At 32.3% G+C, this 13,891-nt stretch overlaps 1 non-coding gene across 1 annotated transcript; it reads right to left on the bottom strand.

Annotated features, from left to right (window-relative positions):
* Positions 1 to 8,901: 8,901 nt before the first annotated feature.
* Positions 8,902 to 8,972, bottom strand: TRNAG-CCC (transfer RNA glycine (anticodon CCC)). The gene has a single exon. It is a non-coding gene; the product is annotated as a tRNA-Gly (tRNA).
* Between the last annotated feature and the right edge of the window lie 4,919 nt (positions 8,973 to 13,891).

Consider the following 13,891-nt stretch of genomic DNA (forward strand, 5'->3'; position numbering starts at 1 on the left):
GCGATTCCATTAAATGGTCTGTGTTGGTTTTGAGGAAATGCCTTGCATAAATTATTGTCAATTTTCAACAGAATTTTTAATCCTAAGAAACTCATTTTATTGATTAGAATGTACTTGACATGTTTTAAGTCTTCTTGGAGAATTGTTGATGACTGACCTTGTAAGGGATGCATATCTTTTATTGAAATCCAAAGGCATGTGTGGATTGTTGTTGCTTGTATATTATATGCAACAACACATATAGGAGCTAGTGATAGAAATGTTAATTAAATAATTAAATAATCATTAAATAAATAGAAGAATACTTAGCTACTTAATATTAACTTGCAAGCATGTCCGTTTCGGGGTGTCTATAGTTGTCCCTCATTGATAGAATGTAATCATGAGCATTCTGTCAAAGAATATTTGATCAAGATCTTATCCCAACTTGCTCTGATAATAGAAGGTGAGTTGATGAACCCTCATCAAATTAAGAAAAAATGCACTAGGAATGAGTACTAAGTTTTAGATTAAGGTAAAATCAAGTTTTGGAGGGACTTGAAACCCTTTACAAAAAACTAAAGATAATCATTAAGCACTACCAGGTTTTACAAGGACCTAAAACCTAAAGTTTTAAATAAAGAAACTAGGTTTTACAGGGACCTAAAACCAAAAGTTTAAGCCATAAAAAAGCAACTAGGTTTTTATGGTTTAAACCATAAAAAGCACTAAGTTGTTGACAATGTTGAATTTCTATATGATGATGATGTATGTATTTCTATGTTTTTTCTTTTTCCATGCAAATACATTAGTTATGTATGTAGGAATTGATATGATATGTTTGGAAAATATTAGGACTAACTTAATTAGTTAGAATAAAATTAAAAGGAAGAATGAATTATGTGATATGAAATAGAAGAATTTAACTCGTGACAACAATTATGGATAATTATTGAGTTGTCCAAAAATTCCACCAATTTTATTATCATGCTTTAATTGAAAAGAAAGAGATACAAATGCTCCTAGATATCAATCATCTAGAAGATTAGATCTTTGTAAATGAAGAATAGAAAATAAACAAGGAACGATTGATATCATTCCTGAGTTATCTTAGACTTGAGTGTGTATGGATTCCATATGTGTGACAATACTTATCACATTCACCTAAATCATCCTTTCCTATAATTTTATCAAAACACTCCCTAAACATCAAACAAAGAATACAAGATCACGAACTAGCATAGCCACTCTCACCAATTCATGGTATCCTCAAGAAGCATATAAACACAAATGTGAAAGAAAAATCAAGAATAAATTGACTTGACTAACTTTTTCAAAATCCTTACTTATTGGTTTGAATTTGTTTGATTAGATGTAGATGTGCCTAGCTTAAAAAGTGGACTACACACATAAGATTGTTCTATCTAGTTTTGAGTACATTTGTAACTATATAAGATTATTGTTTAATTGATTGATTGATTAATTGATAGCAAAATGGATTGTTAGTAAATATGAGTCTCATAAGTCCATTGCTGATTTGTGAAGCTCGTTGTTTAATTTGATTTGAGATTGATGTTTGATTGTCACTTTTTGCTTGTCATGCTAGAGATGATTTTATTATAAAAAAATTATGTATTTTATTTTGTTTAATTGTTGCATCATAGGATTTGAATTTTTTAGGTTAAGATACGTGCAATGCATTACATAAGTAAAGGCCCTTACATATACAACCCTAACATTGGCTCCTGTGATGAATGTTTTTAAATTTTCAATTTTTAAAGGATTATTTGAGGATCATTTATGTTGTTTTTGATCATATTTTCAAGACATTATTTGAATGGTTTTGAAAACACAATTCTAGACATTTAAAAAGAATTGGGAGTTTTTAAGGACTTTAATTGAATATTTTTGAGGTTTTTTAAGGACTTCAATCGATGTATGAGGATTTTTTAAATTGGCCCCAATATCAAGCAAGGAAATGAAATGATCAATTTGATGGATAAACTAGTAGAAGGATGAAGGTTAAAGGTCTCTTAATATGTCTTGAAGTTGTTGGATTTGATGCCCAACACCATACTCTGTAGTGTACAAATCATGTTTGGAAAAATGTATTTAAGGATCCTAGGACCTCTAGGGACATATGCTATCATTGAATGGGTTGAATGGGATCATAGGATACTATATGACCCCTTTTGACCTATTCAATGGGTCAAAAATTGTCATAAGGTACACTATGACCCCTTTCAACCTATTTCAACAAATGTGATATATCCCTAGGGGTCCTAGGACCCTTAGAGACATACATTGTCATCTAATGGGGCAAATAGGGTCATAGGATACCCTCTGACCCCTTTTCACTCAAACAAATAAATGAGATATGTCTCCAATAGTCTTAGTACCCCTAGGGATATATATTATCACGAGATGGGTTGAAAGGGGTCATAAGATACCCTACAAACCCTTTTGAACCATTCGAACAAATGTGATATGTCTTTAGCAGTCCTAGGACCCCTAGGGACATATATTGTCATGGAATATGTCAAAAGTGGTCATAGTACCCTATGACCCCTTTCGATCCATTTGAACAAATGAGATATGCCCCTTAGGCTACAAGGACCCATAGGGACATATGATATAATGAAATGTGCCGAAATGGGTCATAGGATACCTTATGATCCCTTTCAACCCATTTGATGACAACATATATGTTTGTAGGGGTCCTAGGGCCCCTAAGAACATATGTTGTCATTGAATGGGTCGAAAGGGGTCATAGGGTCCTATGACTCCTTTTGACCCATTCAAACAAATATAATATTCTAGGACCCCTACAAATGTATGTTGTCATTGAAAGGGGTCATAAGATACCCTATTACCCATTCCTATGACCCCTTTCCATCCAATCAAGAAAATATAATATATACTATAAAAAAATTAAATTATAATTACTATAATATATACTAATATAATTTAATATATACTAGATGTAAAATAATATATAATATAATATATGCTATGTACTATATAATATAATATAATATAATATAATACTATCCTATAATATATAGCCTATAAACTATATATTAAATATATATATGCAACAATTTGTAATGAAAAAGAGAATTAAAAGACAAATTATTGATTTGTCTCATTCTATGACAATAAAATTTCAACCTCTAATCCATAAATCACATGGAACAAAGAGGAGAGAATCTCAACCTCTCACTATATTTGAATCTAGACCCTCTAATTTCCATGGGATTTTCCTCACAAAGTTTGGGCAATAAAGGATCAGATACCTGATAAGGCTTGGTAATTATTTTTTTGCTTTGGTATTAGGATTGGGGGGAAAAAGTTAACACAACATTTTTAGATTTGTTTGTTTTCACATCACCATTTTTTGGCCCACCATGATCCTGCAAGTATATATACAATGTCCAAGACAATATATTTCTATAGATTCAGTCCTTACACATTCTCTTTCTTTTGCATAACCTACAATTTGATTAGTTAAAATGACACCCTCTAAAACTATTTAACACTTTTTCAGTATAGTATGTCACAATGTCTATGCAAAATTGGAGCCACCCAATACTTGCATCCTAATTGTGATCACAACTTCTTTGCTTCAACCCTTGCTCGATTCTCCCTAGAGCTCAATTTTATGGTCCTTAGATGCAACGCTCTTTAATACTGTTTAGTGGAATTTTGAATGAACTTACTTGGTAGTTTCTTATGTACAACATCAATTCGTGCAAGTTTTATTCCAACTAATATGCTTGTAGTTCAGGAAAATCAAGTCTAAGCTCAGATCTTGATAGTGACAAGTCTAACAACTTAGGGGAAGATCCATTGGCATCACTCAAGAGACTACTAGAAGAAGCACTAGACACCATGAAAGATATGAAAGATGGACTAAGAGAGTTTTTAGAGAAGCAAAAGAAGTCAATGAGAAAGTTGGGAGAAAGTCAAGAGCTAATAGAGAAGCTCAAAGAGGAAAGCTATTCTGAAGAGTTAGAAGAAGCAACAGCATAGCTTATGGCTGAAAATGATAAGCTAAAGAAAAAGGTAAAAGTTCTAAAGAAGGAGAAGATCTCTCTACAATAAGATTAGACAAAGCTATGGATGAAAAAGGAAATTCTATCTTCACAAGAGACCAGGCATATGATGAGCTAAGATTGGCTCAGGAAGCCAACAAACAAGTTGAAGATCTGGTAAAAGAAAAAGAAGATGAGATAGCTCTCATGGAAAAAGAGAACATATATGTAGTACAAGCAAACAATATACTACAACAGTATGATCACGAGAGAATAAAACAACTGAGTTCTCTAACAAAGGAAGCCAAACAAATGAAGGAACAAATTTGATAGTTGATAGTCAAACTCCAAGAAACAAAAGAAGAGTGTAGTAGACTTGCCAAGATAAGGAAGAATAACTTAAAGAAAGAGAAATTAATGGATACCCAAGAAGAAATAACTAGTTCAACCAGTTTAGGATTTTAGGGAATCCATATAGCTGAAAAAGGAGAATCCTCAAAGGAAAAAGATACAAGGATTACAACAAACAAAAGGAAGGCAAAAGGAGGCATGTCACCAAACAAACTCACCTGTCTCTATTGTGGAAAATAGGGACATATGTTAAAAGATTGTTGGCACATACAAGCAACAACTAGTAGAAAGAGCTATGTAATATTTATTCTTAGGATTGTGGATTGAATTATGGATCACATCAATCATCTCCTATTAATAGGAGGCGGGTTTTCTTCGCCTATGGAAATGAAGGTCACGTTGAATCATAATGAAAATGGTGGATTTTATAACAAAATCAAGAAAGACCATGGAACAACATGAGGAAGAAATGCTATAGATGTCACAAGACAATCCATGTAGCAAAAAATTATTTGATAAAACAAAAACTCAAGCAGTACAACAAAGACAACAAAGGAAAGGGCATGACCATTGATACCAAACAAGTCTACAAGGATTTTTCCAAGTTATGGATATAGAAAAGATCAAAAAAATTAGGAGTAAGGATTGGGAAGTAGTAGGCTCATTGGAAAGTGGCGAGTCCTCCCAATCAAGTTAAGAAAGAGAAAGCTTAATAGGGGTCATGCAAATAAGGAAAATCTTGCATTGGTTCCGTCATGCAAACTAGTAAGCCACGACTAGTGACTTGGAAAAAGGGGAAAGAAAAAGTGCATCTCACTTGAGAGAATAAAACATTTTATCATCAAAATTCGGTCATTGGTTCATTTGTCAGAAAACACTTATTGCACCAAGAATGAGGTAGGCAAGAGAAAAAGTTACCATTTATAGTGCATCATCACATTTTCTATCAAATCTACAAATAGATGTTGTGACAACCAAAAGTTTCCATTTACAATCTCAAATTTGAGCTCTCAATTGTGAAACCCTAACTACCTAGAGCTATTACTAGAGTAAGTTTTGTTCGAAAAGTTGTCTGTTGATTCAAAATCCTAAGTTTTGTCATGTAAAAAAGATCAAGAGATAGAGCTAGAGCCGCAAAATCCCAATGGAGCAATATGATAATTTTTTTGATGTTGAACTGATGGATGGATAGGATGAGGAACTTATTGTCTATGAGTCGATCTAGTTAAATGTGGGAGAGAAGAATGTGAATGGAGCCCTATCGTCACTTCCAAGAAATATGATACTGTTGGAAGATGTTGGAGAGTATATGGAGGTGAAGATGGTCAAAATGGGAAATACTTTGATCAGAAAGATATATGAGGAAATATGAGAAAAAATACTAGGAAAGATGACCTCAGGGTACTAGGGACCACAATCCTAGCTTGTGCCATAGATTTTTTAGCTTTCTTCAAAAAGGAATGGGTGAGATTTGTGCTCAACAGAGTGCATGATGATTATATGTGGTTGGACAAGCACTACAAAATCACAAAGGAGGTAGTCAAAAGTGTAATAGGGTTCAATGAAACCAGAGAAAATCTAACCATCAGAATACACACAATAGTGGAAGTGGCTAAACTAATGGGATGTCACCCAAATGGTAGGATGTGTACCTTGAAGACAATTCTAGATGATAAGGTGCAGTTTGCAACAAGGGTAATAGCACATAGGCTTTACCAATCTAGTTGAGAAAACATCATACCCAGAAGAGCAGTATATGGAGCACATCAAATAATAGTTAAGGGAACCAAGATGGATCTTAGTGACTAGTTATATGGACAAGTGATGGGAAGTATTAGGAAGATCAAGACAGACTATGTAGCCTAGACTTCAAATTTGGTGCTATATTGGTATGCATATTTTTTATTTCAAGGGTGAATACCATGGATATAAAGAATTCCAATGGAAATCTAGGAGTAGTGTTACTACACAAATAACAAGCATGCACAATAGGTCTCAAGAGACAAGGGCCTAGAAAAGCTTGATATCTACTTCAAGAAGTACCAAGAAGACATGCAGAAAAGAAGAAGAATACCAACAAATCTGTTAAGTGAATATAGAAGAAGCAGTTTCTTCTTAGCAGACACATATAACTCCATGGTGCAAGCAGTCGAACCAAGAACTCATTGGTTAATAGAAAATTCTTATGAGATTGAAGAGGGACCAAGTAGACACCTGATCAAGGAACTATTAGAAAAACCAGTTGACAAGGAACAACAAAGTTTTGGAATAGTTGAAGAGATAATATTTTCAACAAAAGTTGCACGGTCTAAGGTGAGTTAACTTTCCTCTAACCTCGTAGTCTCCCAAACCCTCTAGGTCACCCTAGATGCCCCACTTGTTCCTAAACCTACTTTATAGATTAGTCTTTGTTTATGTTTTCTAAATCTAATATTAGAATTGGATCTTACTTTGTCAACTATTTTTGTATTGAGAAAAATCCCCTCTCTACCTAACATTTCTCATTTACATTTACACAATCATCCTTCATAAAAGTGAAGGAGCATTGCATCCACTTAGTGCTTAAAGTCTTCTTGAGTTTAGTGGATCATCCTTCCATGTAAGAGGAACCTTCCATATAAGGGGAAATAGGTCTATACCTTTCATGTCCTAATTGTAATTTGGATGTTTGGATATAATTTGTATGTAGTTCATTATCTTATATTTACATAACATCTTTTCTAGACATTTCATACATTAGACAAATAGTTAGATTTTGGATTGTATGTGTCAAAATAATAAAACAAGTACAAAAATATTTCATTTCATACATTGTTGTTAAATTTCATGTATCTCAATTGATTTGTATGTATTTGCACCCATTTCATGTTTGTGTACCTTATTTTCATTCTAGGAATGGAGTTCCTATAATTATGGTGTACTTAGTGAATCACACATTTCTTTATGTTTCTGTATAATTTTCCATATCATACATTTCTTATCTCTAATTTACAATAGTTGTTCCCTAACAAAGAAATAATTTACTAGTCAAATATTACATCTTTAGATGCTTCTATCTCCAAGCAAATTGTTAACATGTATGTGTTTGGAATATCACTCTTAACTATGATAGATATAGTGTAATATTATGTTATTTTTCTCTATAACAACTTGTTAAATTTTTCATTTCAATTTGCAAAATAATCATGGATTGTTTACCTATATTGGCATATAGTGTATTTCTTTGTTGTTTGATTTCGTTTGCCATGGAAATGACTACCACACTATCTCTCACTCTATCTTACAATAATTATTTTATCATTAATCAACTATTTTATTACATTCTTTTTAACTACAACAAGTGCTTATATTTCTTTATTTATGATGATGAAAAATTACACATAAAATAAACTAATGTTTGTGTATCAATTCCTCCATTGTTTAAAACATTATCACCACATTACATATGACAAATTTTAAGGTTCTAACACATGACTAATCATTAGCAATTAAAAATGTGCTTCAAAATGCAATGTCATCTACCCTCTATGTTAATGATGATATTTGTCACTCTTCAGTATAGCAAACAACTTTGTAATATTTCCACATTAGGAGACATGTTTATGATAATTGTTAAACCACTTTTCCTCATTGTACAAAAATGGGCAAATGCTAATTATCATATAGTATGGTAGTCATGGGACCATTTTACTTCAAAGCACCTATTTCATTTCTTTTCAAAATTTCCAAAACCTTTCAACATATTTTTTCTACTTATATTCAGGTTCTATTCTTAAACGTTATACGCTTAGAAAAAAATTAAGCTTGGAAAAAATTTGTCAACTCTAACTATTGAACACTTTTATATAGAAATCAAAACTGATGTTTAAACCATCCCATATATTTATAAAGCAAAACATTTGGTCAAAGCGCTTTAGAACAGTTTACGAGCCTTCTCTGTATAATCACAGAGAACTTCTGTGTGTGTCCTAATGATGCAGCTGCATTTATCTGAAAGTTCCAAAGCCATTTTAATTAAAACCTTTTGATGTATTACCAGAAACATTTCATCAGCAGATTGCATGGACACTGATGTCCTTGTAAAATGACTTTCACATATATGTCCACCATTTTTAACAAATCTATTTCTGCATTTCTACCAACCATTACAACATAGGAACACAAAAGGGAGTGGCCTTAACATTAAACCTGCCAGAGGAAAATGAAAAGTTTTCTTTAAAAAATCATTTCAACAGATTCATAGTTTGCAGATCCTGCAGGCATTGTTTCGACCGTGTTCAAGTGCCGAATATTTCCACATTTGACATAAAAATCTGCTTGCCCAGTTTGCATTTTGTGTATATTATGCAATTTGTAAAATCAGAACTCCTCTTCGGATACTTGACATATAACTCCATACATTCATAATTTAGGAAAAACTGTTTATAAGACTCCATATATTTCTAACACCTGATAGCTTTGAATAATTTTCGAGTTCAGTCGAAATTACAGAAAACAAGCACTTTTCTACCCATCGTAAAATTTTATAATAGAGCTTTGCGCATCCGGGGAATCGAACCCCGGTCAGTACCGTGGGAGGGTACTATGATACCACTACACTAGATGCGCTTCTGTTTTGATATTTCTAATAAAAGATATGTTATTAGCGCTTGCATCAAATAGTGCACGGTTTTATTTAGTAGATCAATTATGAAGTTCCTATGTCTAATAACGTGAATTACGAAGAATTACTTAAACATATACAGCTGTAAATGCAGATAGCATTGGATGTTCCTACTCCTCTTGAATAAATCCATTTCGAACAAACAAATATGAATAGAAAACAAATAAATTAAACTTAGAAGACAATATAAATATTTGTGAGATCGTATATGAATGTAAAGATGCGCCCTCTACGATGCAACATATATGCACCACTATTCAATGGAAGTATAAAAGACTTTCACTATTTTAATCAATGCAAATTGAGGACTAAATACGATAATTGGGTGTGCGTACCTTGAAAGGTTAAACATTAAATGGAAAATCACTATGAATTTGATAATTTATGAGCAAACCTCTTCCGACTGTGTTATGTGACTTATTATTCTTTATTGGTTGCTGCCATTTGCATTCTGATTTTACCAGTGTATTTTAAAATTTATGATGGAAATTAAACTGGCTTTGCTAAAAAAAAATTGTCTTCCATTTGAATTGTAATGTATCAATTCCTATTCTTTACCTTTCAAAATTCCCCAAATATACTTCAGCAAATTCCAGAGCTTTTGACGTGTTTCCTCCCAGAATAAAATAGTTAAGTAAAATTCCTAAATTTAAGTAGATCTTTTCCAGTGTAATTCCGAAATCAAGCCATCTGTTGGACTCATTTGTTCAGCTTAAATTAGTAATTAATATTCTTTGCGAGAGCTAAGTGAGAAGCTTCATATCAAAGAAGCAGCTAGAAGTTTTGAACCTTTTCTCCATTTCCATGGCAATGAAGCTTTTGGGAACAATCTATCACTACAACCAGGCCTGGAATTTGACGGGTGCCCCTGTCTGTCGTATAATTTTTTCATAACGATTAAATTTATTTCTTACCTTTCATTTTACGTTTTAAGAAAATGGTTGAGTGTCAAATTTTTTGTTTTAACGTAAATCATTTTAAGTTTAACTATTTTATATTTTAGAAAATAATAAATATTAATTAGTAATATATGTAAAATTTCTATCAGTAACAAATAATTATAAATTAGTAATCTATACAAAAGTTTCAAATGAAAGAAGCAAATTTCTAATTTAATGTATTATTAAAAAAATATTAAAAATATATATCTAATATTGTAAATTATTAAAAACAAGTTTTTTAAATTTATTATATTCTATTTCAATAAGTTTCTAAATTAATATAAATATGGAATCACCAAAATAAGAAAAAATGAGAAATATATAATTATATTATATTTCAACAAGTTTCTAAATTAAAAAATAGAAACATGTCTTTAATAGAAAGAAAAAAGAGAAACATATAAATATAAAATAATATATATTTGAAATTACATTCATGGATATTAAATAAAATACTAAGTTGCCTATAACAAATATTGATGGTTTAGTAATAAATTTACTTGTCATATTGACAGTTCTAAAAAAATTTAACCTATCAATTCATACGGCCTTTCAATTTTTTAGCCCGTCATATACAGTTCAAAAGTACAAAAATGACCAATACGACCATCAAATTCAAGACCTAACTACAAGGAAGGGCTCACTGCACATGAACTATCTGAAATAAAGCCTACAAGCTTGCCAATCCTGTGATCTCTCCATGCTTGTGGCAAGCAGGAACACCAATATTTGACACGTGGTAGGAGAAAAATCCAAATAAACTTTATTATCTGTGGGGTTATAGGAATACTTATGGGTTTGATTTTTTTTATCACCTTCCCCCCTATTGACATATTAATAATGTTACAAAACATTATTTAAACAAAGATTTATATAAAGTACACAAGCCTCATAATCTTAGGAAAATTCAAAGAAGTCCGACACTAGGGGGTCTAATGATCATGAGGGTTTTGTGATAGATATTCTCAATTACTGCTTTAAAAAAGTTCCAAAAAATGATAACATGTGTACTCATAGCCGATCACACATGTACTAATAGCTCATCACACATTTACTAATAGCCAATCATTATTTAGCTTTCTTGGTTGTTGATTGGTCCATTTGTGCCTAAAATACTATTTTTTCTTGGTGAGTGACTATTGGGAGTGAACATAACACATATTGCGGAGTGCTTTAAAATGATACTTGTTTACCACTTTGCACTCCACGACCTCTATAGAGAGATCTATAAATGGCCAAATGCCAAAATATTAGCTTTAAGTCTTGAGTCACCTACGACGTTACACCCAAAAAATCCGCATAATTCAACTTATAGTTTAGGAGATCTAGGTGCATGAAGTTAGCCTAGGTGACTACTGATCTCTTCCCCTAGTGCCTTCACCATTTACATGGGCCCACCCCTAAATATTTATTAATGTTTTTTTTTGAATTATGGTATAAATAGGTCTTATAGGGACCAAAACCCAAGAGTTCGAGATACAAAGATAAAAAATCATGATGTCCAAAATTACAACTATGTTGGATTAAAATAAAACATTTCAAAAAACCAACATCCTAAATCCAACAACCTGCCAGACATCACTAACTAGCACAAACCAAACCAACCAGAGCAAAATGACCAAAAAATAAAATAGAGAGCTAAGGCTAGGCAAACTCCTTAAGGAGCTTGGCCGCCTAGATCTCATCTACCTCTAGATTGTCCTCCATTGCCTCCGTAGCCACAATAACCTTTCTATTCAACTTCCCTCTTGTTCTTTTACTAGGTTCACCCGCTGCATCCACGTACTGACCTTTATCTTCTCTAGTCAAGTCCACCCCAATCTTAATCCCCTCGACTTCCACTTTGTCTTTGCCAGTGATGAGTTTTTGGACCAAACCTTGGATTTTGGTATCAATATCTCCAATGACCTCTTTACTTCTGAATTTTCCCTGGGATACCATCTTCCAATTTTTTTCTTGCTTCCACCTCTTGTTGGAAATCTTTGGTTGTTTTACCCAGTTTCTCTTTAATGACTTTGATTCCATTGATGATCCAATTGTCAAAGGAAATGGAGGCCTCCACTTTATCCTTCACCTTGCCAATGTTTTCAAGACCACCTTAGATAGAAATCGAAGGGATGTCGATCTTCCCCTTCACAGTATTGTCTTTAGGGTCATCTTTAGAATCAGACACTAGATACCCAACTAGATAGCCATCTTTCCCAACTTTCTCTTCTCATCCTCTTTGGAATTCTTCCTATCGGAGGGGGATATAAAGGAGTTCTTACTTCTTTTGGTGGGAGGGGTGTCTTCACTCTCTTCCCCTATTTCCATACCCTCTTCATCTCCAGCCCATAAGTCCTCAAAAACCCTATCGTCCTGATAGTCCATAGACTCATCCTCCTCACCCGTCTCCATACTTTTATCATTACCATCCTCATATTTTTTCTTCTTGCTAGCACAGAATTTTCTTTTTCCCCCCAGCCCATTTTCCAATTTCACATTAGGGCTTGTAGTAAGGGTTTTGGCTTTACAATAATTTGCGAACAAGATAATGTGGCCCTCATGAAGAATAGGCTGGGGGGACTTCTTCCTATGGCTAGCAATGTTATGGTTCAAGAAATGAAAAATATAGTAGGCCAAAGAGATTTTGTCCCCATAATGGAAATGATTCATAAACATGACATAAAACCAATATGTGCTTTCATTAATTAAATCATAAAGACTTATATTTTCAGTAGCTATTAACTTTAAAAAATAAATTAAAAGGTGAATACATAGCTAATATATAAAGTGTATGTTGGTTATTTTTATTAAACTCAAATTTTCACATTCAATACATTTTTTATTTGTTCTAATTTTTTCTAGTTATTTTAAACTTTTTCTAAGATATAGTTTGTTGAGTTGTCTTTCAAAAAAGTTTACAATGCATGTTTTTATAATTCTTTGGCAGTTACATGTAACAATTATATCCAGAAAAGTGTAGAATCCAAGGGCAAGTTCAATTGAAGCTTCTTGTGAATTTTTTTTAACTAGTCTGATCTATTTGATTTATTGCTCTCAAAGTGAATAATATATTTATATTTTTTATGGATACATTTTTTCAAATGACTCTTAGCTTTGTGCTCCAACATTCTACTTGTAAGTATACTCAATCTTCATTTTTATTCTCTTCATCTTATTCCTTCCTCTACAATAGATTTTCAATTATGTCAAGTTTAAAATAGTATGTTGCAAACTTTGATTTATTTCAATGTTTTATTTCAAATTCTACTTGTTCAACAATAAGGATTAACATTTATTTATTAATTATAATTAAAAAAAAGCTATCAAAATAATTATCATTAAAACAAAAACCATCCAAACAAGGGAAAGTTCAAATTAGATATCTAATTATGAATTAGTGTTATTGCATATTAGTTTTCAAAAAGAATAGAGCTGATGGAAATGACATCTCTCAGTGCAAGATTGTAAGAACCATGTCCTCTTTAAATTTGTCACATCATCAATTGCAAAAAAAGCGGAACACAACCAATCAAAACATAGTGGAATAGTCAAACTATTTAACCCTTGACAATTAGTTTATTCACATAACAAAAACATTAAGATGTTGATCAGCAATTCCACTTTTATGCATATTCAAAAAAGTTTAATGTTACATCAATAATGGTGACGACTAATTACTCATCAAATCTCATTATTTATCAAGTATCATTAACCAAATTGCTAATCCAACATACAACAATTACAGTAATTTTACATAGTTTACATATCCTCATTTACAATGTACATAGTTCAGTTCATCTCATGGATGAAACTTACAATAGTATGAAATTAACCTTTCCTATTGTGTTCTTCAACACAACCTGTCTCCAAAGTCGTCGGATGTCATCCATCTACTAACTGAGACAGTAGTGTGGCTCGGGCACTTTAACCTCGCCAAC

This window comes from Cupressus sempervirens, chromosome 4, assembly GCF_028749045.1.
Source record: "Cupressus sempervirens isolate cs-2001-9-10 chromosome 4, ASM2874904v1, whole genome shotgun sequence".
Lineage (NCBI taxonomy): Eukaryota > Viridiplantae > Streptophyta > Pinopsida > Cupressales > Cupressaceae > Cupressus > Cupressus sempervirens.